The sequence below is a fragment of the Eleutherodactylus coqui genome, chromosome 3 (assembly GCF_035609145.1).
Source record: "Eleutherodactylus coqui strain aEleCoq1 chromosome 3, aEleCoq1.hap1, whole genome shotgun sequence".
Taxonomy (NCBI): Eukaryota; Metazoa; Chordata; class Amphibia; order Anura; family Eleutherodactylidae; genus Eleutherodactylus; species Eleutherodactylus coqui.
In genome coordinates, this window is record NC_089839.1 from 313,371,651 (window position 1) to 313,398,992 (window position 27,342).

The 27,342-nt window shown below is 54.1% G+C and overlaps 1 protein-coding gene across 5 annotated transcripts in view; it reads left to right on the forward strand.

The window, feature by feature from the left end:
* The first annotated feature begins 343 nt into the window (after nt 1-343).
* The window catches only part of ST3GAL3 (ST3 beta-galactoside alpha-2,3-sialyltransferase 3), a 277,669-nt gene continuing 250,670 nt past the window's right edge, over nt 344-27,342 (forward strand). For 4 of the 5 annotated variants that reach the window (XM_066597938.1, XM_066597942.1, XM_066597940.1 and 1 more), the window contains exon 1: nt 9,939-10,110. The gene's annotated coding sequence lies outside the window, so the exon portion shown is untranslated. Of the gene's footprint in view, nt 502-9,938; nt 10,111-27,342 lie in introns of those variants that run through there. The other variant, XM_066597939.1, reaches the window with a different exon arrangement.

A 27,342-nucleotide genomic window follows, 5' to 3' on the forward strand; every position in this document is an offset into this window, starting at 1 on the left:
TGCAGGTTCCGCTCGTGGCCATATAAGTTGTCACCCAGCTTGAGATATAACTAAGAAATTCTGAATGCGCGAACGAAGTCGCATGCAGGACTTCGAGTCACTGGGGATTTATGGTGGGCATTCCAGCGCTATTTTAACGCTGTCTGCCAGGTCTGGGGTGACATGCAGGCTCCTCCGCTCGCCGTCAGCTGCGCCTCTACCCTCATTCGTAGTGATAAAGAAGTGGTTGATCCCTGGCGAGGAGGGGGCAGAGGACAGGAGGTGTGCGCTTACATTTGGAGTGCTGCCACAGGAAGGGAAATGCTTGTAGTGAGCTCCTGAGTAACACAAGAGATGGATTAGTGTGTGTCAGCTGCCTGGCCGCCTCTCAATGCTGCCTTTCTGTGCGGCTGCCCTCCTCTCCAGCTGCTGACTGGGGACCCCAACTTTCTCATGGAAGACCAGAGGCAGCCGTGCAAGAAGGAGCTGAGACCCCGGATCAATGGGAACTGTGACCACAAGGTAAGGACCCCCAGATACTGACCCCAGGGGACAGAGCAATAAAGTTCTGCCATTCAATCTATGTATATGACTGCAGTATCTGCGCCGGCAGATATCCGGTGGCGAGGAGCACATGTCTGTGTTTTCGTGTCAGCGTGATTCCTGATGACGGGGATTTGTATCAGAATTTGGGACTCTGACATTTGCATTTTTAATGTTTTAGTCATTTTGCAGACTCCGCGATCAGATTGTAGACATCGGTGGATGGAAGCTGTTAGATACAACCAATAAATGTCCCAACGTGCGTCGTTCATCTGCGACATTAATTGGCGCTGCTTTCAATGTGTCTGTTGACCTGTAGGTGGGATAGAACGGCGACACTTCGCGGTCCGGGAATTTATCTCTAATCTGTAATCATAAAAATATACTTCCTACTTTTGCTCCGGATCCGCGATGATGAAAGCCGCACAAACACAACCGCACCGGGCGGCAGGCAAGGTTTTGCGCTGTTGGATTTTTTACAAATCGGCAGATCTAGCGCGCCAGACGTACAGACACAACGTCATGTGATCCGGCAGGCTGATGTCGCCTGGAATCCTGTGATACAATATACTGCTACATTTTGAATAGTCTTCTGAGCACCGACCCTTCTTTGTATCCGCCTTCTTGACGGTACGATTGGCCCCCGGCTTGGTCTTTCAGGGTGAACCGCGGCTTTGGGCGCTGGAGGACGCACTTTGCTGATGTGTTTTTGCACTCCATTAATATCCGCTCTTCCGCTTGTAAGATAATTGTATCCGTCCATCGCGTCTCAGGTTCTGCTGCACAAATCCCGGCCGTTACCTGATCCCAGGTTGCTCCTCTGCTAAGAGCGCAGTAAGGAGATTGTGAGAATCTCACTCCTGCAGAGTATGTGTAGCTGTCAGGGGCCACGTGCTACAGTGTAGGAGGGGCCACACATGGCAGCCCTGACAGTAATGAGCACACGGTATGACGGCCCCCCGCTGCTGTGTATGGAGAGGATGTCATTAACTGCTTCACTGAGACGTCCTAATGAGACATAGATGTAGCCCTGGAACAGCTATACAGAGGATGACCCCTTATTAGATCCCCTGCCCCTTTATTAGACCCCGTCCCTTTCACGATTGGCGCTTTCCTGTATGGTAATTCCCCCGTGACGCCGGAGTGCGGCATAAAATCACGTGACAAGTTTTCCGTGGATCAGTTTCAGTGTGAATCCATATTAGATGGCAGATCCAGCGATCGGAGCGACTTCCAACGAGGCCGGTCATCGGTGCTAGACTAGCAGGGGTCTCACTGCCAGCCACGGGGGTGGGTGGGTGGGGAGGTCTTGTGTGACGGTGTGGAGAGTATACCGAGAATGGCGCGATCAAGGAAAACATCCAGCAGAAGGGGATCCTGCGGACGGATACAACTCATCACTGAAAGGGGTCGGAGGAGGATGTCAGGAATCGATCTGACAAACAGGCTGCACAGTCAGCTGAATACAACGCTGGAGCTCCAACTAATGTGTCCGAATGCACAACTCGCCGTTCCTCCGCACGGATGGTATAACAGCGGGCGACCAGTTCCAGCGCCATTGTGTCTAAGAGAAACAGAAAGATGAGACTCCAGCGGGCAAAAGAGCGCAAAACTTGTATCACTGAGCAGCGGGAAAACATCTCCTGGTCAGATGGATGCAGATGTCTGTTGCTGATGGAAGGTCAGAATTTGGCACAAGCAGCATGAATCGCTGACCCCTTCCTGTCAGCCGGTCAGAACATGTCAGCACCGCCATCTAATCTGCAGCAACTACAGAAAGCTTCCTGTCCACAGGGGCCGATATTCCTGCAGAGCCATTTCATCAGCTAGGGGAATCTACAAGATGACAAATTACTGCAGATCTGGAGGCCAAAGAAGCTACTAGATGGGGGCTGATGAAGGGGCCGCTTAGAGTAGATGGTGGACCACTTATGTCCCATATTAGCTTCTGTGTATTTGTGTCCCTCTCGGCTGACCCCGACCACATATCCGGTCTGTATAATATAAGTGAACGACGCGATATGACTTTTTTCGCATAGTTTATCTGGCTGGTATCTCTGCGGTCGCCCCTCCCCCGCAGCTCTGTACAATCTGCAGGACGTGACGGAGGAGATTCTACGTCTTCCAGGAGGTCTTCTGTCACGTCAGGTGTCTTCAGTCGTCTAGAGATGAAGCAGATAGCATTCCATCAACCAAACAACGGCAAATCAGCTTTATTTCTGTGGTGCCGACATGTTCTGTAGCGACACAACATACATTAAGCCAAGAAGGTGGAGGCCTAATCCCAAGAGCTTACACTCCATAATGAGGAAACAGGGGGACACAAGAGCTTACAGTCTATGAGGAGGAAATAAGGGGGACACAAGAGCTTATAGTCTATTAGGAAATCCAGGTGATAGGGGAGGTACGAGATAGCAGTGCTCGTCCTGTTTGATGGTCGGCCATCTTGTATATATATATACATAAGGCCGCTGTCTGTGTATGTGCCGGGCGTTTACCGCACGCTGTTAGCTGGACGCGGTTTTATGTTCGGTGTCGTCTTCTGCGTTATTCCATCCTCCGTTTTAGCGGTATATTAATGCATAGAGGAATACGGAGGCCAACAGGACTAATGGAACCCTATGGACATATTTGGCGCGGATGTTGGGAGCGTTCCTCGTATAAACGTACATCACAAGTGTGAACGCAGCCTAAGGGCGTAAATGCGCAACATATTAAGCTTGTATTTTTGCAACGGGTTCATTCCCAGCTGCGCACTTTTCATGCGACTATCCTTCATGTGAAACAAACAAGCGCGTCCTGCATTGGTGCACTGACTGAATTCAGTGGGTGTGAATATGCTTGAAATGTTTCCATTCAATGACAGCAAGCAGATCTTTAATATGATTTATTAAAAAAGCACAAAGTCTATAAGAAAGTTGTAAGATAAGAATTCTTCCTGATCTTCTAATACTCCAGCTTCTGGTACACAAGAGGGTAATGGAGGTGACAGGACAGCAGGCGGAAGACCCCCAACTGTCTCTTGGCGGTCCCCAGTGGGCGTTCCCAGCTGTCCTGCTAATCACAGACACAATAGCCCTGCTTACATTACGGGACTTGCAGCTGTCTGTGCCCCTGCCCCTTGGTGCGTGGGGTGAGGAGACCCCTGATCCCTGCATGGGGGGTGTAGAAGCAATCACTCTGTGTGCACATAATGGGGGGCTTACAGCCATGAAAGAGCTTCAGCCAATCAGAAGTCATTGCACAGAAGAAGCATCCGGAAAAACGGTAATAAGACCTTTAATAGCAGATATGAAAGAGGAAGGAAGAGGAAGTTGTGTGATCACCGCAGCCGAGGACACGCCAGTCATATAACCCGTGCCATGTAGCAATCAGATGTTACATGCAATCCACCAGATACATTGTAGCACGGAGCTGCAGGATTGCGATTGGTCTCATGGTGGATCTGTGTTCAGCGCCCCCTTTATTACCCCCATCTAGTAGTGCACATACACCGACCGCCCCTCTATTACCCCCATCTAGTAGTGCACATACACCGACCGCCCCTCTATTACCCCCATCTAGTAGTGCACATACACCGACCGCCCCTTTATTACCCCCATCTAGTAGCGCACATACACCGACCGCCCCTGAATTACCCCCATCTAGTAGCGCACATACACCGACCGCCCCTCTATTACCCCCATCTAGTAGCACACATACACCGGCCGCTCCTCTATTACCACATCTAGTAGCGCACATACACTGACCGCCCCTTTATTACTCCCCATCTAGTAGCGCACATACACCGACCGCCCCTTTATTACTCCCCATCTAGTAGCGCACATACACCGACCGCCCCTTTATTACTCCCCATCTAGTAGCGCACATACACCGACCGCCCCTCTATTACCCCCATCTAGTAGCGCACATACACCGACCGCCCCTTTATTACCCCCATCTAGTAGTGCACACACACCGACCGCCCCTCTATTACCCCCATCTAGTAGCGCACATACACCGACCGCCCCTCTATTACCCCCATCTAGTAGCGCACATACACCGACCGCCCCTCTATTACCCCCATCTAGTAGCGCACATACACCGACCGCCCCTTTATTACCCCCATCTAGCAGCGTTGGGCTCCTTAGGCCTTCAGAACCGCAGCGATTCCTCGCGGTGTAGATCCCACTCAGTGATGAAACGGTTCTGCAGGAATATCGGCCCCTGTGGACAGGAAGCTTCTTGTAGTTGCTGCAGATTAGATGGTGGTTCTGACATGTTCTGACCGGCTGACAGGAAGGGGTCAGCGATTCATGCTGCTTGCGCCTAATTCTGACCTCCCATCAGCAACAAAAATCTGTCTCCATCTGACCAGGAGTTGTTTCTCCGCTGCTCAGTGATACAAGTTTTGCGCTCTTTTGCCCGCTGGAGTCTTTCCGTTTGTCTTAGACAGAATGGCGCTGGAACTGGTCTGCTGTTATACCATCCGTGCGGAGGAACGGCGAGTTGTGCGTTCCAACCCCTTAGAGGAGCTGCGAGGTCTCGGGATTGGCGAGTACAGGATCAGTTATTGTTTGTGCATAATGCTGGCGCTATACCGCCACATGGAGTGGCTACATCTGCAGTATATAGACCCGAGTAGCAGGTGGCGGTGTGCACATGGCACTATTGTGGCGCTCTATTAGACCCGCTATTGCATTGGCCCTACAAGCCCTCTGTGCCCGATTGGGTGATGAAAAATTTAAGTGCTTGAAATGAATCAGATAAAACGTGATTTATTTCTAGATTGCGGCAGATTTTCCAGATTGTTTGGAAAATCCTTGAAGGTAAAAAAGAGGAAGCTTCTGGGAGATGCGGAACATGCAGACCGCGGCGTCTGCGACGCGCAGTCATAGACTCTGGATGTTATGGTTTTCCCAGTCGCAGACTCAGCTCTGCTACAACATCCCGTGGTTTTCATGTAGAGGAAGATGGGATCAGCCATCGAGGTGAAGCCAATGGAGAGACAGGGGTTACTGGTGTATCTTGACGCCACCGGAAGCTAGGGGTTTGACAGGGGTTGCATGTAGGAACGCCCCTATGACACCCCTAGCTCCCGATTGGCAGCAGTGTGCCTCGCTGGCTCCTTAAAAACATACTGTACCCCGCTTCCCCACAAGCTAATCCACATGCCAGGACCTGTGGACCCCGCTGCAGGCACATTACAATGAAATTTGTCCTGCGCCCTCAGCTGCCGCCTCCCGCCTCCCGCCGGCACTGTTAAGCGGAGGCTGCTGTACAGTGTGGTCTGCCATGTGGTGACAGCGGTGGACGCACATGTAGCGGAAAGGATTTCCTAACCTTCGGTTTCCGGCACTCCGTGCTCCCTGCAGCTTGTTGGGGGCTCCTATACAGTCGCGTCTACCATCTGCAGTCACAGAAACCTGCCCCCGGCTCGCTCTGCCTCTGCGTTTGCGGGTATCTGCCTGGCCTCCTGCAGCTCACATAGCTGTCAATCCACTCCTGGGGGCGTTAACGGACTGTCAAACTAACTGTATCTTGTCACCACCCACACGTCCGGTGGTGTCAAGTTACACCAGTACCGGAACAAGATCTGTTCCAGGGCTATACTGGTCACAGGTCACACCTGCGTAGCTACACTATGGTGACAAAGTATGTGCCCCCCAGCAGTCTGGCACGGTCAGGTGATGTGTGAGCTTTAGGAATAAAGGAGAGGATCACACAGGAGACCCCAGTACAGAAACCATCAGATGCCCCAGGTGTAGAGCTGACATCGGGGTCTGGTGGTTGGATGTCACCAGGTGTAGAGCTGACAACAGGGTCTGGTGGTGGGATGTCATCAGGTGTAGAGCTGACAACGGGGTCTGGTGGTTGGATGTCACCAGGTGTAGAGCTGACAGCAGGGTCTGGTGGGGGATGTCACCAGGTGTAGAGCTGACATCGGGGTCTGGTGGTTGGATGTCACCAGGTGTAGAGCTGACAACAGGGTCTGGTGGTGGGATGTCATCAGGTGTAGAGCTGACAACGGGGTCTGGTGGTTGGATGTCACCAGGTGTAGAGCTGACAACAGGGTCTGGTGGTGGGATGTCATCAGGTGTAGAGCTGACAACGGGGTCTGGCGGGCAGATGTCACCACGGGTGGAGCCGGCAATGGGGTCTGGTGGTGGGATGCCACCACGTGTAGAGCTGACAACGGGGTCTGGTGGGGTGATGTCACCAGATGTAGAGCTGACAACGGGGTCTGGTGGTGGGTTGTCACCAGGTGTAGAGCTGAATTGGGGTCTGGTGGAAGGATGTCACCAGGTGTAGAGCTGACAGTGGGGTCTGGTGGGGGGATGTCACCAGGTGTAGAGCTGACAATGGGGTCTGGTGGCGGGATGTCGCCAGGTGTAGAGCTGAAAACGGGGTCTGGTGGGGGCATGTCACCAGGTGTAGAGCTGACAACAGGGTCTGGAGGGGGGATGTCACCAGGTGTAGCGCTGACAACGGGGTGTGGTGGGGGGATGTCACCAGGTGTAGCGCTGACAATGGGGTCCGGTGGGGGGATGTCACTAACAAATCAGTACGGGACACTGCAGCTTTTGGACCCTCCAGAGCCCACAGTTGGCCATGTTATTGGGGGATGGAGACCATTCGGTGTGTGCAAAGCCGCCACGTTCAAGGAGACCCCGTAAACTGACAGAACGTGGACACTCCGGACAATGTGGCACCACCTATACTGTGGTTTTGCTCTGGTACAGCTCCGCGTCTCCACCAACATCACCGAGTGCCATGTCATACAGCACAGGGTGTGGGGGAGCATAATGTCTGCAAACTTCATTGGTCCAAAGTCCGGATCTCAATCCCATCAAGCGGGATGAACTAGAACACCGTATCCGTGCGCCCAACGCACCCATCATCCACCATCACTATGTGAAGCTCCTCAGGAAATGGAGGCAAATCTTTAAACACATCTATAGCAATCTGGTGGAAAGCGGCTGCGGAGGCAACCCAACACCAGATGGAAAAATAGGAATAAAATCCATGGTGGGGTTGCGCCCCCTACAGTCAAGAGCAGCAGGCATCAGCTATATCTCTTAAGCCTGTGTGCATCTCTCCGGCTTAAGGGCAGATGATTGTCTCTTCTCATGTAACTTCCTCCTCGCAGCCATTACTGCTGGCACTGTGAGGGGGTACCATGCCTGGCACCATCATGAGGGGTATTATTGGCTGGTGCTGATATAATTATAGGGACGCCATGCCTGGTAATATTTATAATCCCCAGACGCAGGCTTCCCAGTCCTGAGTTTTGGGTGGCGCAGCGGTCAGACCCCACTGATCAGACATTGATGGTAGACCTAATATTATTGGTAGAAAGACCCCTCTAAGGGTAAGGAACGTGCTGCGACCAGTGCGAGGCTCTGCAGACATTAATGATTGAATCCGGCCGGCTCCGGTCACGCGCTGCCGCATCCTTTGGTTGATATTTAATGGTTATTTAAACGGACATTGTCAGTAAACTCTATAGACCTGAGCTCAAGGGGGCGGCTGGGTGATAGGGTCAGTGGTCGGCACCAGAGGGCGATTCTGACCCAGAAGTGACTTCCACCAGTTCTATCACACGTAGTGCAATCTACACTAAACGGACCCTTTATTACACCCCCCGGCCCTCTCATGATTGGCGCCCCCTGTATGGTAATTCCCCCGTGACCCCGGAGTGCGGCATAAAGTCACGTGACAAGTATTCCGCGGATCAGTTTCAGTGTGAATCCACATTAGATGGAAGATCCAGCGATCGGAGCGACTTCCAACGAGGCCGGTCATCGGTGCTGGACTAGCCGGGGTCTCACCGCCAACCGCAGGGGGTTTCTCATGTAACGGTGTGGAGAGTATACAGAGAATGGCGCGATCGAGGGAAACATCCAGCGAATCTTGTGGACAGAAGCAACTCATCACTGAAAGGGGTCGGAGGAGGATGTCAGGAATCGCTCTGACCAACAGGCTGCACAGTCAGCTGAATACAACGCTGGAGCTCCAACTAACGTGTCCGAACGCACAACTCGCCGTTCCTCCGCACGGATGGTATAACAGCAGACGACCAGTTCCAGCGCCATTGTGTCTAAGCGAAACAGAAAGACTCCAGCGGGCAAAAGAGCGCAAAACTTGTATCACTGAGCAGCGGGAAAACATCTCCTGGTCAGATGGGTCTGTTGCTGATGGGAGGTCAGAATTTGGCACAAGCAGCATGAATCGCTGACCCCTTCCTGTCAGCTGGTAGGAACATGTCAGCACCGCCATCTAATCTGCGGTAAGTACAAGAAGCTTCCTGTCCGCGGGGGCCGATATTCCTGCAGGAGGGTTTCATTACCCAGTGAAAACTATGCCACAAGTTGCTGCGGTTCTGAAAGGAGCCCAACTCTGCAGGGTGGTCGGCGGAGCGCTGTATACTCGCAGGGTGGTCAGGGGAGCGCTGTATACTCGCAGGGCGGTCAGGGGAGCGCTGTACACTCGCAGGGTTGTCAGGGGAGCGCTGTACACTCGCAGGGTTGTCAGGGGAGCGCTGTATACTTGCAGGGTGGTCGGGGGAGCGCTGTATACTCGCAGGGTGGTCAAGAGAGCGCTGTATACTAGTAGGGCAGTCGGGGGAGCGCTGTATACTCGCAGGGTGGTCGGCGGAGCGCTGTATACTCGCAGGGTGGTCAGGGGAGCGCTGTATACTGGCAGGTCGATCAGGGGAGCGCTGTATACTCGCAGGGCGGTTGGGGGAGCGCTGTATACTCGCAGGGCGGTTGGGGGAGCGCTGTATACTCGCAGGGTGGTCAGGGGAGCGCTGTATACTCGCAGGGCGGTTGGGGGAGCGCTGTATACTAGTAGGGCGGTCGCAGCTACAGTATGGCGTCACCTATGTGCTGCGGGTCTAATATTTGCGGTCGCCACTCAACCAGCAGCACAGCGTGCCCGGACTGAACGTAACGAGGTGCCCCGCAGGCCGGGGGGCACACAATAGGGCAGATTCTCTTTTGGTTTTTGGTGCATCTCTGCCAGACTGGTTTACTGTGCCACCATCCCTCCCAGTGCCAGGCTTACTTACTATGCCACCATCCCTCCCTGTGCTAGGCTTACTCTGCCCCCATGCCAGACTCCCTTCTTGTGCCCCTATCTCCCTCCCTGTCCCAGGCTGACTGCCCCCCTTCCTCCCTGCTGTGCCAGGCTTATTTACTATGCCCCTATCTCTCTCTGTGCCAGGCTGACTGGCCCCCTTCTCCCCCTGTGCCAGGCTGGGATACATGCCGACAGTGTCCCCCGAGTGCGGCATCCTGGCACAGGGGGCGCAGGGTACCGGGGGGTTAATCCTTGTGCCCGGCCCGGCGCCCCCTCCTCGCCCTGTGATTGGTGCTCGGCGGCGCTCGGTCATTGGTGGTCTCCGCTCCCCTCCTCCGCTCATTGGCGGCCATTGTGGGGGTCGTGCAGGCGCAGTCGGGGCTCCCGTTAGTCGGCAGTGACAGCCGCGGCCCCCGGGGGCTTCTCTCCATCCGGCCCAGCATGGCGCCTCCCGGGCAGTGCCAGGCTCTGCGGCAGCGCTCCGGCCAGGAGGCCTCCCGGGACCCTCCAGCGCAGGCCGGACAGGTACAGCCAAGAGGTTCTGCAGCGTCCGCCCCCGGCGGCAATGCACCGCAAAGGGGCATTATAGCATCTATTGGGGGGATTGGTGCAGAGCCAGGGGGGACCGTATAGCATCCATAGGGGGAGGGGGTGCAGCAGTCTGCAGTGCTGCAGCCCCCCGGATACATCTGTAGGTGGCGGACCCTGCGAGGCAGGTGGGTCTCAGGCAGGGGGACACAGAGGAATCACCACAGCCCTGATGTCACCCGCAGCCCTGATGTCACCGCAGCCCTGATGTCACCCGCAGCCCTGATGTCACTGCAGCCGTGATGTCACCGCTGTACTGATGTCACCGCAGCCGTGATGTCACCCGCAGCCCTGCTGTCACTGCAGCCGTGATGTCACCACAGCCCTGATGTCACCGCTGTACTGATGTCACCGCAGCCGTGATGTCACTGCAGCCGTGATGTCACCGCTGTACTGATGTCACCGCAGCCGTGATGTCACTGCAGCCGTGATGTCACCACAGCCCTGATGTCACCGCTGTACTGATATCACCGCAGCCCTGATGTCACCGCAGCCCAGATGCCACCGCTGTACTGATGTCACTGCAGCCGTGATGTCACCGCTGTACTGATGTCACCGCAGCCCTGATGTCACCGCAGCCCTGATGTCACCGCAGCCCTGATGTCACCGCTGTACTGATGTCACTGCAGCCGTGATGTCACCACAGCCCTGATGTCACTGCAGCCCTGATGTCACTGCAGCTGTGATGTCACCGCTGCACTGATGTCACTGCAGCCCTGATGTCACCGCTGTACTGATGTCACTGCAGCTGTGATGTCACCGCTGTACTGATGTCACTGCAGCCCTGATGTCACTGCAGCCGTGATGTCACCACAGCCCTCATGTCACCGCTGTACTGATGTCACTGCAGCCGGGATGTCACTGCAGCCCTGTCACCGCTGTACTGATGTCACTGCAGCTGTGATGTCACCGCTGTACTGATGTCACTGCAGCCCTGATGTCACCGCTGTACTGATGTCACTGCAGCCCTGATGTCACTGCAGCCGTGATGTCACCACTGTACTGATGTCACCACAGCCCTGATGTCACCGCAGCCCTGATGTCACCGCTGTACTGATGTCACCGCAGCCCTGATGTCACCGCTGTACTGATGTTACCGCAGCCCTGATGTCACCGCAGCCCTGATGTTACCGCAGCCCTGATGTCACCGCAGCCCTGATGTTACCGCAGCCCTGATGTTACCGCAGCCCTGATGTCACCGCAGCCCTGATGTCACCGCAGCCCTGATGTCATCGCTGTACTGATGTTACCGCAGCCCTGATGTCACCGCAGCCCTGATGTCACCGCAGCCCTGATGTCACCGCAGCCCTGATGTCACCGCAGCCCTGATGTCACCGCTCGCTGCTGTTTCTTTCGTCTCTTCCCTGTTGATGCATCACCTCTGTGTGACACTTTGTGCGCGGTGACGTCTCCTTGGGGTCGTCACACTTTTGGCGTTGTGTTCTGCTGTCTCGGGGTCACGCGGATGTCTGCAGGTGGTGAACGTTCTACGGTTTTATGCCTATTTGGTGCTCAGGCTTTTTTTGCGAATATTCACTGTTTTTGTTACACGCACAAAAAAAAGTCACACGAAGAACAAATCCTGGACTTGTGGGGCAGTAATGGGCGGCACAACAGGATGTGAAACACGTAGAATACGCAGCGCCGCGGCGTTCACTGCTCTTATTACATCCGTAAAAACTGCGTCCATAATACGGATGCAGAATACGTGTGAATGAGCAAAACGCAGGAAACGTGTGAGTGGATCCGTCCGGACAGAAGCAAACGGCGCCGAACCGACCCAATAACTATACCAGCGTTTGTCCGCCATTCTCCTTGAAATGTTACAGCATGCTGCGCTAATTTGTCCGGGTTTTCAGGACAGATTTGCGCCGGACGTGAAGCCTTTTTTTCGTGTCAAGATTGATTTATCTCGCTTCGTACTGTACGATATTCGGAAGGTTCGGACATTTTTATAAAATACTCACAGCGCCAATACAACCTCGCGTCGCGCTCGCCGGATGCTGAGATGCGGGGTCCTCCCACCGTACAGCCATACAAGTAGCGTTCACGGCTCCCATCGCCGGTGACGGCCGGACACTGAGGTCGTACAGCGGCTTCCATCGGGCCCCATTATTAAAAAAGTGCAGTAAACGTTTTTTTCCTTCGCAGCGGTTGCGTCTATGGGGGCCATCTGCCGCGCTTTACTATACGGTTGTACAAATAACGTGCCAGCGCGAACAACCCTGACGGAGGCTATGAGGGCGCTGCTGGTCGCTGTCAGGTGATTGGGGATATATTTAACAGGTACGACAGGAGCTTTTCCCGTCGCCTACGCTAAACGCAGTGCGCACTCAGCCCTCGCTCTTCGTGTGTTGGACATAGGGGGGTTGCTGGCCATTTTCTTCCGTTGCAGGGCCAGATTCCTTGACCTTTAGCGCGGCGTCCCCTGTGAGCGCGGTGCGCCCTCGCTGTCACAGATGACCACAGAAGCTCTACGGCGTGCGAGCCGTACAGAAGCCCCCCATATCTCAGCCAACGAGAGGGGGGATATTGTACGCTCAGGTCCGGGTTTTATATGTACGCAGGGGGCCATAATAGGGTATTCCTGTTGTGATCAGCGGGGTCCGGCTCTTGGGACCCCCATCATAAACAAAGGGGTACAATCCCTATTCAGCGGTTTCTTTCCACAGTTGGGTCCCGTGAACCCACGGCCGAGGGAACGGCGACGCAGCGCCATTTAGGTACGTTCTCTGTGCAGCGGGTGCCGCAGGACGTAGTAGATGGGTGGGGGTCTATGTGGTCAGACCCACAGGAACGAGGCAGTGATGGTGCCCCCTGTGCCATGCTCTAAGGGTGGGCAAACCTTTCATTAATAGTGCCACAGGGTAGAAGCCCACCGCCCGCTGATTGCCATTTCACTGATCGTAAATAATCCGTGTTAGGTCGAGGGCGACGCGAATCGCCGCCGGACGGATGTTCTCCACCTCAGGCTGCATCCAGTGTGATATTGGTTAGAGAAATTGGCGCTTTTTGCCTGACACCCGGGAAAAATGGCATCACGTGAAGTCCCATAGAAAACAACGGGCGAGATCGCCCAACAATAGCGCCCGAGAGGAAGAGCGCCCGTTAATAGGGGCTTTGATTTGGACATCATGGGTTGTATTTTCGTGCACGTTGTGTACTTCTCCCAACGCACGTGAAAAGCGTCGTGTGAATACGACCGGTCAGATGTCACACTTATAAATGGCCCATGTGAACGCAGCAGCACTCTCACAGCGTCCGGCTGGGAACGGCTCCATTTAAAGGGATGTTTCCACCTTAAAGGGGTTGTGCCAAGATGGTGTACCCTGTGTCTTTCACCTATTATAGCGCCCCCTCTGTCTCAGAATTGACTCCAGGTATTACAACCCTTTAAGCCGTCCGTATGCCCCCGCGGGATCCTCCTCGTTGCATCCCGGTCAGCGTTTAGCGCCGCGGTCACATCCGTGGTAATCAGCTGCGACGGCGATTTATAAAGCCGCTAAATCATGAATTATTTTATCCAGTCGTGACGTTTTTCGAGTGTCGCCTTAAAGGGATCCTCCCTGGAGATAAAACCCCGTTATGGGGGTTCGCATTGATTTTTTTTGTTTCCGTTTTTCACCCGTTTTCAGATTTTTGCTTGCTGTTAGTGAATGGAAGCATTGTTTCACTAAGAGGACCTCAGCGTGGCCGGCGTGGGCACACGGATGAAATCGGCGCCAGAAAAATGTGATGTGGATTTCCGTGAAGATCGCGGCATTAAGCGCACATTTAAATGTGAAGCTTTGCTGCAGTTTTTCACTTTGGGACGAACGGCGGCACGGAGATAATCCGCATGTGGAAAACGTGTCACGGATCGCACGGACTCTGCATCAAGACATTGAGGGAAAAATCTGCGCCACGTAGACAATTGCGCGGATTTCAGTTGTAAGCCAATGAAGACTTTCTTGGATTTGCTGTGAACTCTACATGCCTGCGGCATTACAGTCCGTGTGAGCGTGGCGGAGGCTCTCTTCACACCGTGTTTACTGCGAGCGCTGGAAAGACAAATGCGCACACGGACCCACAGAGCGCCATTCACCTGACGGCGGCCAGTGTGGGTGGAATCGGTCAAGGTTTATGGAATAGCGCAGCGGTTATAATCCATACGGAGAAGCATTCTGTGCGCGGTCCGCGGCAGCCGGTTGGTGATGGACGCCAGTAAGTGGCGTCTGTAGATGTCCGAGATCTCCTGCCAGAAACCTCAATGTCCGCCGCCGATGTCGTGTGACGGATATCGCAGAATCGCCGCAGAATCTTCGCAATGAATTCCGCCTGTAAAAACATGTAAAATCTGTGGTTTTCTGCTGCGACTCTTGATGCCGACCCGCGATTCTACCCCCAACGGGCCAAGTCGGGATTCCCCAAATTGTAATTCCGCACGCAGAAGGGCGGCTTCAGACGAACGTAAGCAAAACGTCACAAAATCACCAGTTTACGGTTGCGATATTGGCCCGAGTTTGCGCTCGCCTGTGCGAACACAACCTTACAGAGAGAGCGGATGCCGTGAAAATGACGAGGAATTGAATTGTGTTATGTTAGAAATGGCGCCTCTTTACATCGGGGCTTATTCACATGACCGTATTTACGCAGGTATTTCGGCATGTTAAAAAACTACCAAAAAAACGCGACGGCGCGACGCCCTGGATGCCAAAGGGTTCATTCAGATGAGCGATTTTTGTCGCATAAACCTTAGCCCCTCAGCGACCGGTCTTATCCGCCACGTTAAGAGATGGGTCTTGCTCTATCTTTCGCCGTGCTACGCAGTGAGCTCCCATAGGCTTCTATGGCAGATGGAAAAAAGGGAGGGGGAGGAGTTACCCTGTGGACCGCGCTGGGAGAAGAATTAGGCATTAATTGTCACTCCGAGGATTTCTGCCGTCCGTTGGCTTCCATCGCTTCAGCGTATTTACCGTTCACGCGGCGCCCCGTGGGAATGGGATGAAATACACAAAGAAAGATCAGGACTCGATCGCGGCAATGATTATATGTGCCTACGCATCCGGTCGTGTGAAGGCGGCTTTATGGAGCGAATGGCTCCTGCAGAAGCGATAACGCGGCCGTGTGCGTACTTCATAGCTGCGGGTAATCCGCTGTTCATGGCGGCCGTCGTCCGGATACATGTGGGGGGGATCTTCCCGTCTGAGGAAAGCAGTAGGCGATTCCTGTAGGAGGTCAGTCTCGTCTCCGCCGCCTTCTTTGTACACTTCTGCGCGGCTCGGCCATATTGAGCAGCTTGCGATTCCTCGTCTTCTGATTTGTCCTTTAGAACGTCTCCTGTGATTTCTTCTGAATGTGCGCCGACCGGAACAAGTTACCGCGAGACGTGCAGACACAGCGGTACGATGGAGTCATGCGCGGCGCGGGGAGCGCAGTACTAAAGCGCCGGTCCAGTAAGTGACATCAGATCATAAGAGCTGCTGTAACCATTCTCAAGAGCTCTGCTCACTGTCATTGAATAGGAACATCCAGCAGCCGGCTGTCCTGGCCGCGCCGCTACAATGTATCAGTGTCACCTGGACAGATTGTATCCAAGCTGCATCTGCAGGGTGAGAGTGTATCAGTCCCAGAGACTCCGACTGACGTCACGCTCATAAACATGCGGTTTTCACTGCGACTAGCTTTTATAATAAAGACGTATCACACCACATCCGTGTAGCGGCGACCATCATGTGCGCGCCTAACATGCGTTAGAAAAATCACACATGCTTCCGATAATTAAAATGGTAAAAATCGCATCACATCGTATGCGAATCACATTGTACGCGAATCACATCGTATGCGAATCACATCGTATGCGAATCACATTGTACGCGAATCACATCGTATGCGAATCACATCGTACGCGAATCACATCGTATGCGAATCACATTGTACGCGAGTGCGCTAGAAAATAATGGGCAATTCTTTGTGAGGAATAACCGAAGAATAAGCCGTGCAGCGATTCTTTAATCTCGCGCTTCCGTGAATACATTTATGGGGAATATTCTTTCCTTTGGAGGGTCACGTTGGGTTCATATCGCTATTGGACAGAACTTGCGTGAGAAAAATCGCTTCTTCGCACGGGCGTGTTCTTGTCCCGCTATACGGCTGCGATAATCACAGAAGGTAACTGGACGAAACAAAACTCTTCATTTCAACAGTTTCGTTTTCATTCGCGGTATTCACGCCCGTTAATAGTACGGCCAGAAAAGATAAGGCGGGACCGACCTTCCTGCTTTTTTTCCCCCCAAACTCAAGCACACTAGCGCGGAGTTTGAATGGTTCAAAAAAACAAAAAACCCCGGTTAATGTGCAACTAACGCTTCGTCGCGGCGCGTTTACTTGCGCGTGCGCCCATCTGATTACGCCCGCACAGTGCAAAATGGAAAAACTGAAGCGGGTCCTTATTTGCTGCGGTTGAGTGAAAATTGCATCGCCCTGACATGAGACTTGCGTGTACGTGCGAGTGCGGTTAAACATTTTACTTATTGAAACATGTGATTTTAACGTATGTACCGCGATGTGAAGCGTTTTTCTTGCAATAGCGCATTGTACTCGTGTTGATATCGCAGATTAAGTATCGTTACCAGTGAGTTTCTCGCCCGTGTAAATATGGCCTGAGGTGAGGATGGAAGGCGAGCGCCTCTTCCTCCCGATGCTGCACGTATTCCCCAGATTACATCTACCTGTCTTGTCCTCCATGAGTCCGAGTCTGGCCGCCTTGTCCTCCATGAGTCCGAGTCTGGCCGCCTTGTCCTCCATGAGTCCGAGTCTGGCCGCCTTGTCCTCCATGAGTCCGAGTCTGGCCGCCTTGTCCTCCATGAGTCCGAGTCTGGCCGCCTTGTCCTCCATGAGTCCGAGTCTGGCCGCCTTGTCCTCCATGAGTCCGAGTCTGGCCGCCTTGTCCTCCATGAGTCCGAGTCTGGCCGCCTTGTCCTCCATGAGTCCGAGTCTGGCCGCCTTGTCCTCCATGAGTCCGAGTCTGGCCGCCTTGTCCTCCATGAGTCCGAGTCTGGCCGCCTTGTCCTCCATGAGTCCGAGTCTGGCCGCCTTGTCCTCCATGAGTCCGAGTCTGGCCGCCTTGTCCTCCATGAGTCCGAGCCTGGCCGCCTTGTCCTCCATGAGTCCGAGCCTGGCCGCCTTGTCCTCCATGAGTCCGAGCCTGGCCGCCTTGTCCTCCATGAGTCCGAGCCTGGCCGCCTTGTCCTCCATGAGTCCGAGCCTGGCCGCCTTGTCCTCCATGAGTCCGAGCCTGGCCGCCTTGTCCTCCATGAGTCCGAGCCTGGCCGCCTTGTCCTCCATGAGTCCGAGCCTGGCCGCCTTGTCCTCCATGAGTCCGAGCCTGGCCGCCTTGTCCTCCATGAGTCCGAGCCTGGCCGCCTTGTCCTCCATGAGTCCGAGCCTGGCCGCCTTGTCCTCCATGAGTCCGAGCCTGGCCCTTCAGTGATAAATTGGGTATTATACAATTCAGGACTTCTCTGTTTGTTACTCTCGCTGTCCAGGGCATACACAGCAGCTTTCACCAGCACCACAATTCCAGCACATCAATCCTCCTTCTATTGGCATCCCTTGCAGTCTGGCTCTCACATCCATACATGGCTCTGGGGAAAACGTGGTTTGCACTGTCCTGCATTTAGTTGCTGTACCGATATCCCTACTTTTCCAGATTTTGTCCATGTTTAGCTTCGCCCCAATGCCATCCTACGTTTTATCTCTTCATAGATTCTCCAGCCTGGGCAGTTTTTGAGCCAACGAAGATGAAGTGTCGCACGCCTTCTGTGATTTTCAATTTTGATCTGAATTTGGCCATTTTTTGCAGTTGTCATACTTCTAGTCTTCTTTACATTCAGATAGAGGCCCATTTTTTCAATTTGTTTTAATCTTCCATATCAGCGGCTTCAGACCGGCTTCTGTTTCTGCCAGCAGAGATGTGTTATCCACATAATGGAGATTGTTGATGTTTCTGCCACCTATTTTCACCCCGATTTCCCATTCGTCTAGGGCCTTTTTCCGCTTGATCACTTCCGCATACAAGAAGGGTGGGAGGATGCAGCCATGTTGGACGCCTCTGCCGATCCCAAACCTATCTGTGTCCCCATACTGTGTTCTCACAGGGGCTTCTTGATTGGTATAAAGTGATTTTATCAACTTGACTGGATGTGACAATACGCCCAACTCCTGTAGGGGGCGCCATAGCTTGTCATGGTCGGCACAGTCAAAGGCCTTGATGCAGTCGATGAAGCACATGTAGATATTCTTTTGGTATTCCTGAGCTTTTTCCATGGTCAATCGCAGGTTTACAATATAGTGTTACCAGAGTCCTGCCTGCACATCAGGGGGCGCCGCTTCAACTACTGATCTCAGTCCTTCCTGTATAATTTTCTTGCTTGCATGTGGAGTGAGGGCCATTGTTCGATAGTTGGAGCAATACTGGGAGTTGCCTTCCTGTGGCAGAGGGATGAAGACAGATCTTTTCCAGTCCTGTGGCCATGGTGTGGATGCCCATACTGGCTGGCACAGCGCTGTGATGGCTTGCACTGGTATGGGCAGCAATAGCTCAGCTGGTATGTTATCTATGACTGTCTGTCCGCTGTCTCTAACACTATGTCCTCTTTTTACCTAAAACTAAACCGCTTTAAACTGACCTCCTGGTATTTCCACCCTCTACTAACTGCCCTCATCCTGGCATCTCCATCTCAGTGTGTGGCACCATAACTCCCAGCATGCCCGCTGCCTTGGGGTCATATTCGACTCTGATCTCTTCTTCACCCCCTACATCCAATCTCTGGCCCGAACATCTCAGCTGCACCTCAAGCACATCGCAAGAATCCGCCCTTTCCTCACCGCGGACGCGCTAAAAACGCTTACTGTTGCCCTCATCCACTCCCGGCTCGATTATTACAACTCGTTGCTGATCGCCCCCCCGCACCAGACTCTACCCTCTCCAATCCATCCTGAATGCGGCAGCCAGGCTCATCTTCCTGTCCAGCCGCTCCTCGGACGCCTCTGCCCTGTGCCGGTCACTGCACTGGCTGCCCGTTAATACAGAATTTAAACTCGCTACCTTCATCCATAAAGCCCTCCACAGCGCAGCGCCCCCTATATTGTATCCCTCATCCACAACGCAGCGCCCCCCTATATTGCTTCCCTCATCTCACTCCATCACCCAGCCCGGGCTCTCCACTCTGCTAACGATAACAGACTAAGCGCCCCTTTAATTTGAACTTCTCATTCCCGCCTCCAAGACTTCTCCAGAGCAGCACCAGTCCTCTGGAACGCACTACCAAAGGCTACCGGGCAATCCAGGACTCGCAGAACTTCAGGAGTGCTCTAAAAACGCACCTCTTCAGGGAGGCATACCGAATTCCCTAAACAAACCTCTCTGTACTCCGCCTGATAACATGCTCCCTGACCTACTGACTGCAATCCCTGCTAGCTATCATAAACCGCTCCTGCAGTCATACCGATTCTGCCGTCACACGGCTAAATGTCTGACCATTGTCTATGTGTATAACATCGCTCACTCTCCAGCTCACCATACCGTGCCCATCTCCACCCCTCCATAAAGTCATTCATTGGCTGCTGCTCTGCCCCTGTATCCTCAGAGCAGACCCCCGCTGCATCCTCAGAGCAGACCCCCGCTGCAGCTCCACCAGTGCAGGTAAGTACAAACATGATGCATTGCACTCAGACATTCCCTCAGCTGTAGGACATGGTTCCCAGGAAAGGTAAGGGTCAGATCAGCATCAGGTGGCGGCCGGATGAGGAGAGCAGAGAAGCGTTCACACTAGAGATGAGCGAGCAGTGCCTTATGCGAGTACCTGCCCGCTCGTCTCTAAAGATTCGGGTGCCGGCGGGGAGCGGGGGGAGAGAGAGATCTTTAGAGAGGCATACCGAATTCCCTAAACAAACCCCTCTGTACTCTGCCTGCTAACATGCTCCCTGACCTACTGACTGCAATCCCTGCTAGCCATCATAAACCGCTCCTGCAGTCACTCCGATTCTGCCATCACACGGCTAAATGTCTGACCATTGTCTATGTGTCTATAATCCCTCACTCTCCACCCCGCCATACAGTGCACACCTCCACCTCCACCCCACCATACAGTGCACATCTCCATCCCCTTTACCTTCTGTATCACCCCATTACTTGTAGTATGTAAGCTCGTTGGAGCAGGACCCGCACCCCTATTGTTTCCATCAGCTGATTACTATGTAACCGTGGTTCTGTAATGTTTGTACTTTTGTCTTTCTGTATCCCCCTGTCCATGTAAGCGCTGCGGAATATGTTGGCGCTATACAAATACAGATTATTATTATGCCTGGTGCTTTCTTTTTGGCTAGTCGATTCATTGCCATAGCCACTTCTGACTCCATAATGGCGGCTCCACCTCATACAATGGTCCCGGTACATGGCTGCAGCATACAGTTCCTCTGAGTATTCCCTCCACCCATCCTTGATCCTCTGTTGGTCATTCAGTTCCTTCCCATTTTTGCCTCTGATCGTACCGTTGCGTGCTAAGAAAGGTTTTTGGGCCATCTTGACCTGTGAGAATAGGCCTCACATACGGCCTTTCACGGCTCCTGCTTGGGGTTGGTTGCAGCGCTCATCCAGTCCATCTCCTTGTCCTTCCTTGCCGCTCGCTGAACATCAGCATTTAGTTGCCGAACTTCGTCTTTGTTGCCGGCCGCCTTTGCCGCTCTTCTTTCATCGGCTCTCCTGTGGATTTGCACGGACAACCAATAGCGTCGTTTTTCCTGTTAAGTGAGATACTTACTGACTGTTTCCATAACTGTGGACTGTATATCTGCTGTAGTTCCTCTGGATGCTTTTCTGTGTCAAGCAGTTCGGTTTGCTACCTCCATAGTGTATGATTGGGGGATTTTAGGTGTGTCAAATTTTCACATTACTTGAGGGGGTGGCCCGCGAAACCAAGTGGGGTTCAGCACTTCTGTATGGCCATATTAATGCACTTTGTAATGTACATTGTGCATTAAATATGAGCCATACAGAAGTTATTCACTTACCTGCTCCGTTGCTAGCGTCCCCGTCTCCATGGTTCCGTCTAAATTCGCTGGCAGCTTGCTTTTTTAGACGCGCTTGCGCAGTCCGGTCTTCTCCTTTCAGCACGAGCCGCTTCAGTGTGCTTCCCGCTACAGCTCTTCTGCGCATGCGCAGACGAGCTGTCACTGCTCGGGAGCGCGCTGGAGCGGCCATTCTGTACCTTCCTCTGTTAGAGGAAGGTGCAGAGCTGCCGAGCTGTCCGGAGAAGCCGTCCAGGTAAGTGATGGGCCGGGGCAGCTGCCGCTGCGCCGGGGGGGGGGGGGGGGGCTGTCGTCGCTGTCGCTGCGATGGGGGGGGGCTGTCGCTGCGATGGGGGGGGTTGCCGCTGCGATGGGGGGGGCTGTCGCTAGGCCGGGGGGGGCTGTCGCTGCGATGGGGGGGCTGTCGCTAGGCCGGGGGAATTAGCGCTTGGCCAGGGGGGTAAGTGATGGGTCGGGGGTGATGTTCACCTGGGCTCCGGAACCTAGCGCTGGGCTCCGGAACCTAGCGCTGGGCTCCGGGGCCTTCACCTGGGCTCCGGGGCCTTCACCTGGGCTGAGGGTCTAGCGCTGGGCAGCCGGGAGCGTAGCGCTGGGGAGCCGGGGGCTAGCGCCGGTTACCTGCTGCCTGGCGGTGGGTGACTGGTCGGCGGCTGCGGGGCGTCTGGTCGGCGGCTGCGGGACGTCTGGTCGGCGGCTGCGGGACGTCCGGTTGCCATGGAGACACAGCTGGCAGCGTCTCGGGAGCGCGCACGTCGGGCTGCAGCTAGCGACGGGGAAAGAGCCGGCGGCCATCTTGGGGAAACTTTTATAAGTTGCTGAAACGCTGGACCGGTAAGTACAAACCAGCTAGGAAAGTCATTTACAGGGGTAATTAGTAATGTATGTTTAATTAGGGGAACTGGGCAAAAAAAAAAAAATCACTGCTTCCTCGAGACATCTCCTTTAATGCTACGGAATTTGATCTTGATCTTATCTGCAAGGCGTCATGATCAGCGCTGCAGTCGGCACCAGGAAAGGTTTTTATTGCAACGGCTGAACTTCGCCAACGATGATTACACAGGTTGCAATCAATCTGATTTTGATGGAGGCCATTGGGAGACGTCCACATGCAAGGTTGGCATTTGGGTTGCATAAACCAGCGAGCTCACATACTACAGATAATGGGGGGATTCAGAAGATAAAGGGGTGGAGATGCACACGGTATAGTGGGGTGGAGAGTGTGGGGGGCTATACTCATAGACAATGGTCAGGCCGTACAGGGGCTAAATCAGTATGACTTCAGAAGGCGGTTGATGACGGCTGGCAGAGGTTGCAGTCAGTGGTGCTGTGGATGAGGGATACAATGTAGGGCGGCGCGGTGCTGTGGAGGGAGGGATACAATGTAGGGTGGTGCGGTGCTGTGGATGAGGGATACAATGTAGGGCAGCGCAGCGCTGTGGATGAGGGATACAATGTAGGGCGGCCCGGTGCTGTGGATGAGGGATACAATGTAGGGCGGCGCGGTGCTGTGGAGGGAGGGATACAATGTAGGGTGGTGCGGTGCTGTGGATGAGGGATACAATGTAGGGCAGCGCAGCGCTGTGGATGAGGGATACAATGTAGGGCAGCGCGGTGCTGTGGATGAGGTATACAATGTAAGGCGGCGCGGTGCTGTGGATGAGAGATACAATGTAAGGCGGCGCGGTGCTGTGGATGAGGGATACAATGTAGGGCGGCGTGGTGCTGTGGATGAGGGATACAATGTAGGGCGGCAGGGTGCTGTGGATGAGGGATACAATGTAGGGCGGCGCAGTGCTGTGGATGAGGGATACAATGTAGGGCAGCGCGGTGCTGTGGATGAGGTATACAATGTAAGGCGGCGCGGTGCTGTGGATGAGAGATACAATGTAGGGCGGCATAGTGCTGTGGATGAGGGATACAATGTAGGGTGGCGCGGTGCTGTGGATGAGAGATACAATGTAAGGCGGCGCGGTGCTGTGGATGAGAGATACAATGTAAGGCGGCGCGGTGCTGTGGATGAGGGATACAATGTAGGGCGGCGCGGTGCTGTGGATGAGGGATACAATGTAGGGCAGCGCGGTGCTGTGGATGAGGGATACAATGTAAGGCGGCACGGTGCTGTGGATGAGAGATACAATGTAAGGCGGCGCGGTGCTGTGGATGAGGGATACAATGTAGGGCGGCGCAGTGCTGTGGATGAGGGATACAATGTAGGGCGGCGCAGTGCTGTGGATGAGGGATACAATGTATGGCGGCGCCGTGCTGTGGATGAGGGATACAATGTAGGGTGGTGCGGCGGATGAGGGATACAATGTAGGGCGGCGCGGCGGATGAGGGATACAATGTAGGGCGGCGCGGCGGATGAGGGATACAATGTAGGGCGGCGCAGTGCTGTGGATGAGGGATATAATGTAGGGCGGCGCGGCGGATGAGGGATACAATGTATGGCGGCACAGCGGATGAGGGATACAATGTAGGGTGGCGCGGTGCTGTGGATGAGGGATACAATGTAGGGCAGCGCGGTGCTGTGGATGAGGGATACAATGTAGGGTGGCGCGGTGCTGCGGATGAGGGATACAATGTAGGGCGGTGCGGCGGATGAGGGATACAATGTAGGGCGGCGCGGCGGATGAGGGATACAATGTAGGGCGGCACGGTGGATGAGGGATACAATGTAGGGCGGTGCGGCGCTGTGGATGAGAGATATAATGTAGGGTGGGGCGGTGCTGTGGTTGAGGGATACAATGCAGGGCGCCGCTGCGGATGAGGGATACAATGCAGGGCGCCACTGCGGATGAGGGATACAATGCAGGGCGCCACTGCGGATGAGGGATACAATGTAGGACGGCGCAGTGCTGTGGATGAGGGATATAATGTAGGGCGGCGCGGCGGATGAGGGATACAATGTATGGCGGCACAGCGGATGAGGGATACAATGTAGGGCAGCGCGGTGCTGTGGATGAGGGATACAATGTAGGGTGGCGCGGTGCTGCGGATGAGGGATACAATGTAGGGCGGCACGGTGCTGTGGATGAGGGATACAATGTAGGGTGGCGCGGCGGATGAGGGATACAATGTAGGGCGGTGCGGTGCTGTGGATGAGGGATACAATGTAGGGCGGCGCAGCAGATGAGGGATACAATGTAGGGCGGTGCGGTGCTGTGGATGAGGGATACAATGTAGGGCGGTGCGGTGCTGTGGATGAGGGATACAATGTAGGGCGGCGCAGCAGATGAGGGATACAATGTAGGGCGGGGCGGTGCTGTGGATGAGGGATACAATGTAAGACGGCGCGGTGCTGTGGATGAGGGATACAATGTAGGGCGGTGCGGTGCTGTGGATGAGGGATACAATATAGGGGGGCGCTGTGCTGTGGATGAGGGATACAATGTAGGGCGGTGCGGTGCTGTGGATGAGGGATACAATGTAGGGCGGCGCAGCAGATGAGGGATACAATATAGGGGGGCGCTGCGCTGTGGATGAGGGATACAATGTAGGGCGGTGCGGTGCTGTGGATGAGGGATACAATGTAGGGCGGCGCTGTGGAGGGCTTTATGGATGAGGGTGGCGAGTGTGAATTGTATTCTGTATTTAACGGGCAGCCAGTGCAGTGACCGGCACAGGGCAGAGGCGTCCGAGTAGCGGCTGGACATGAAGATGAGCCTGGCTGCCGCATTCAGGATGGATTGGAGAGGGTAGAGTCTGGTGCAGGGGAGGCCGATCAGCAACGAGTTGTAATAATCGAGCCGAGAGTGGATGAGGGTGACAGTAAGCGTTTATAACGCGTCCACAGTGAGAAAAGAGCGGATTCTTGCGATGTTCTTGAGGTGCAGCTGACATGTTCGGGCGAGAGATTGGATGTAGGGGGTAAATGATAGATCAGAATCAAATATGACCCCAAGGCAGCGGGCATGCTGGGAGTTATGGTGCCACACACTGAGATGGAGATGTCAGCATGAGGGCCTATAGTAACAAACAGAACTGATGCGGAGTCTTGAATGCTGCAATGTATTTAGAGCCATCATACACCGCGGAGGGCAGGAAATAAACAGGAGATGTCACCAGTTATAGAAGCGCCGTATGAGTGATGGAGCATCGTGTGATACACTTAGCTAGTGACGTACTGTATACACCGACCGCCCCTTTATTACCCCCATCTAGTAGGGCACATACACCGACCGCCCCTCTATTACCCCCATCTAGTAGCGCACATACACCGACCGCCCCTCTATTACCCCCATCTAGTAGCACAGATACACCGCCCGCCCCTCTATTACCCCATTTAGTAGCGCACATACACTGACCGCCCCTCTATTACCCCCATCTAGTAGGGCACATACACCGACCGCCCCTCTATTACCCCCATCTAGTAGCACACATACACCGACCGCCCCTCTATTACCCCCATCTAGTAGCACACATACACCGACCGCCCCTCTATTACCCCCATCTAGTAGTGCACATACACTGACCGCCCCTTTATTACCCCATCTAGTAGCGCACATACACCGACCGCCCCTTTATTACCCCCATCTAGTAGTGCACATACACCGACCGCCCCTCTATTACCCCATCTAGTAGTGCACATACACCGACCGCCCCTCTGTCATCCCCATCTAGTAGCGCACATACACTGACCGCCCCTTTATTACCCCCATCTAGTAGCACACATACACCGACCGCCCCTCTATTACCCCCATCTAGTAGTGAACATACACCGACCGCCCCTCAATTACCCCCATCTAGTAGCGCACATACACCGACCGCCCCTCAATTACCCCATCTAGTAGCGCACATACACCGACCGCCCCTTTATCACCCCCATCTAGTAGTGCGCATACACCGACCACCCCTCTGTTACCCCCCATCTAGTAGCGCACATACACCGACCGCCCCTCTATTACCCCCATCTAGTAGTGCACATACACCGACCGCCCCTCTATTACCCCATCTAGTAGCGCACATACACCGACCGCCCCTTTATCACCCCCATCTAGTAGTGCGCATACACCGACCACCCCTCTGTTACCCCCCATCTAGTAGTGCACATACACCGACCGCCCCTTTATTACCCCCATCTAGTAGCGCACATACACCGACCGCCCCTTTATTACCCCCATCTAGTAGCGCACATACACCGCCCGCCCCTCTATTACCCCCATCTAGTAGCACACATACATCGACCGCCCCTCTATTACCCCATCTAGTAGCGCACATACACCGACCGCCCCTTTATCACCCCCATCTAGTAGTGCGCATACACCGACCACCCCTCTATTACCCCCATCTAGTAGCACACATACACCGACCGCCCCTCTATTACCCCCATCTAGTAGCGCACATACACCGACCACCCCTCTATTACCCCCATCTAGTAGCTCACATACACCGACCGCCCCTTTATTACCCCCATCTAGTAGCACACATACACTGACCGCCCCTTTATTACCCCCATCTAGTAGCTCACATACACCGACCGCCCCTTTATTACCCCCATCTAGTAGCACACATACACTGACCGCCCCTTTATTACCCCCATCTAGTAGCACACATACACCGACCGCCCCTTTATTACCCCCATCTAGTAGCGCACATACACCGAACGCCCCTCTATTACCCCATCTAGTAGCACACATACACTGACCGCCCCTTTATTACCCCCATCTAGTAGCACACATACACTGACCGCCCCTTTATTACCCCCATCTAGTAGCACACATACACCGACCGCCCCTTTATTACCCCCATCTAGTAGCACACATACACAGACCGCCCCTTTATTACCCCCATTTAGTAGCGCACATACACCGACCGCCCCTTTATTACCCCATCTAGTAGCACACATACACCGACCGCCCCTTTATTACCCCATCTAGTAGCACACATACACCAACCGCCCCTCTATTACCCCATCTAGTAGCGTTGGTTTCCTTTCTGAACCGCAGCAGTTCATTGTGGTGTGGATCCCACTCGGTGATGAAATGTTTCTGCAGGAATATCGGCCCCTGCGGACAGGAAGCGTCTGGTAGTTGCTGCAGATTAGATGGCGGTGCTGACATGTTCTGCCGGCTGACATGAAGGGGTCAGCTACCAATGCTG